This window comes from Buceros rhinoceros, unplaced genomic scaffold (assembly GCF_000710305.1).
Source record: "Buceros rhinoceros silvestris isolate BGI_N320 unplaced genomic scaffold, ASM71030v1 scaffold13013, whole genome shotgun sequence".
NCBI classification, from domain to species: Eukaryota; Metazoa; Chordata; class Aves; order Bucerotiformes; family Bucerotidae; genus Buceros; species Buceros rhinoceros.
The window spans coordinates 25,165-27,933 of NW_010404283.1; positions in this window are offsets into that span (position 1 = coordinate 25,165).

Genomic DNA, 2,769 nt, shown 5'->3' on the forward strand with positions numbered 1-2,769 from the left:
TCCCTACACTGAAATAACCAGAAAGGAAATATGGAAAACCCCAAGTTAATATTTGTAACTCTTGATTATCTGCATTATCAGGAAATTAGCAATGCTGCCAGGGGAAGCCAAGAAACTGTTCCACCAGACCTTGGGAGAGCCCCGAGCCACGCCTGGAAGGACTGAAGGCATTAGGAAAAAAATTCATTCTTCACCAGGAAATAAAAGTTTCATGAGGAGTGAAAAGATGACAAAAGCTGCTTTGCTGTTGCCGAGTTCCCAGGGAAATGGGGCCAATTACAAAACCTACCTGGGATTTAGCAGACAGCTGCTGGGAATCATGTTCATTTGAACAGAGAAAGAGAAATTAGGTTGGAGAATTATTAGTGATAAAAGAGAGGAGCTTTCCATGCTCTGCACCTGAAGTCAGTGCAAGTGCCTGTAGCACTTAATCCTTATCAACATCTGGTTGTACAGCTGGAGCTACAGCCCCCTCACCCCGGCAATCACAGTGACCACCCGGGGCTCAAGTCCTGCTGTGGGTAGTTCCACCTCCTCTTGCAGCAGTGGAGCCTTTACCTCTCCCATCGGTGACGCTGCCTGCACTCCCTCTAGCACTACACGCAGCGATAAGCACGTTTCGGAGTTCAGCTGGATGCAAGTTTTGACGTGTAGGATTGAGATGACCGGTCATGCATCTTATTTTGTGCGGTGGCAAAGGTGCAGCTCTGCTACCCTGCATTCAATGCTGCACACGTGGTGAGGTCCCAGCCCTGCAGTCCTGCCCCTGGGCCCCCAGAGCTGTCTCCATTGACCCCCAGGAAGCGTTTACCCTTCGGGCTGACACATCCGGTTTATTTACTTGCTTGCCTTGCAGCTAAATAGCTGGCTCCCCACAAGAAGCCACTGCATCTTTGGTGTCCCTAAGAAGCAAGGGCATCTCTGGAAGGTCTGGCTCCTCATTAGTCTCCAGGCAGTTTCCGTCCACAGCAGAAGGGAGAGGTTTCATTAAGAACAAGGGAGCCATTCCCCAAGCTAAACAGCAGCTAACAAAGGAAATCACTCAGTGTCACCTCCCAACACACCCAACTTAATGAAAGAAGGATTCTTTCTCAAAGGCACCATCAGATTTCTGGAGCTGTGGTGGTGCTGAAGAAGAGCCTAGCTGCCCGCAGCCCCAGGGCTGCGTTAGCGGGTCACCTTTCCAATGCCAGAGAAAGCCACTCCATTTTCTCGCAAATCGAGCTCATCAAGAGCAACGCTTCACTGCAGGCTTCCCCTCCCAGAGCGGTGCCACAGCCAGCGTTGCACCACACCATTTGCACGTCCAGGGCTCAGACCAGGTGTCCCTCCAGCATTAGGGCAAGTACAGAGGGAGCAACGTTTTACGTGGACATTTCCATGCTTGTGTATCCTCCTTCAAAGCCTTGTTTTCTCCTTGCAGCTTGCATCAGGAGATCTGCTTGGCTCACACACCTTTCCTCTCCAGTTCATAAAAGAAAAAAATTTCATCAGGTGTTCTAAGCCCAGTGCTCCATTTCTCTCTACTCTAGACAAGACCCACTGAGAGCTTTTCAGACTGCAGATATGTCATTTAAATGGAATTATGCCAGTAGCAGGGATCATGCTGTTCCTGTTCCGTAGCCGTGCTTTGGAAATGGATGCAAATACCAAATTCTGACTTTCCCTCAGATCTGTCAGTACAGCTCCCCTGGCTTCAACACGACTGAAGTGCTGGGTGCAACTGAAAGCAACATCTCACATACAGCACTCCAGAGTTATTAGCAGTGCATGAATAATCTGGATACAACACCCTTTTAATGCCAACAGCAGCGATAAAAGTGCAAGAACGGAGCCAGACGTAATTTTTCTGCTCACGTATGAGTGCAGCCTGCTTCCCCCTCACTGCTGCCTCCGGCGAGCTCAGCACTAGGGAAGACCATGTCTGCTGATGGCTCATTGAATACCCTCTGGACACCAGTCGGTGGATGTTGAGGCCAAGACAGGACCATCAGCCCACTTAACTGCATGGCTGCCTTGTCACAGCCAGTACGACAACGGTGGCCAGATGTCCAAAGGTGATCAGGAGCCCCAGAACTTTGTGGCCTCACAGTATTGACAAGGGAGCCCGTTCCCCACATCCCGGTGTGGGAAACGCCTCCTCTTCCCACCTGACCACTCTAGTGGCTATCACCTTGTCAGCCAAATGACCTGCTTGGTTTAGTCAAGATGCCAGACAAAGTCTGGCCAATTCATGCCACTCCATCAGGAGACAAAAATTCCGCCCTTGGGGTGGAAGTCATTAGCAGACTGCCCAGTAGTTCTAGCTTCATTGGTCTGATTTTATCCTTCAGACACTGGCTCTCATTGTGCCTTTTTTCCCCCCCAGGATTAAAGTGCTCTTTGTTATCTGGGAAAGTGCTTGCAGTGTAATTAAGTTACCCAGTCCTTTGCTTGATAAGGACTAAGCAGACTGAGTTTTCACATTCCCTCCTCCACGGCATTTCCTCTACACGCCTTCCAGGCTTTCAACACCTTTTAAAAACACTGATACCAAAGCTGTAACGTGATTTTAGCACCTCTGGCCTTTTCACTACCCAAAGGCAGAAGAGATCGCCTCCCTGCCCTCGCCCCCCACACCCAGAAACAAGAAGCAGGGAGATGACCTTTCCCATCCTCCACCTCCTTGGAGGCTCCCCTGTTCCACCCGTTCGATAGCAGTGCTGCGCACTGGTAAGATCGGCCTGCTGCAGGCATCCCGCCACAGCACCCCACACTGCTAGCAGAAGC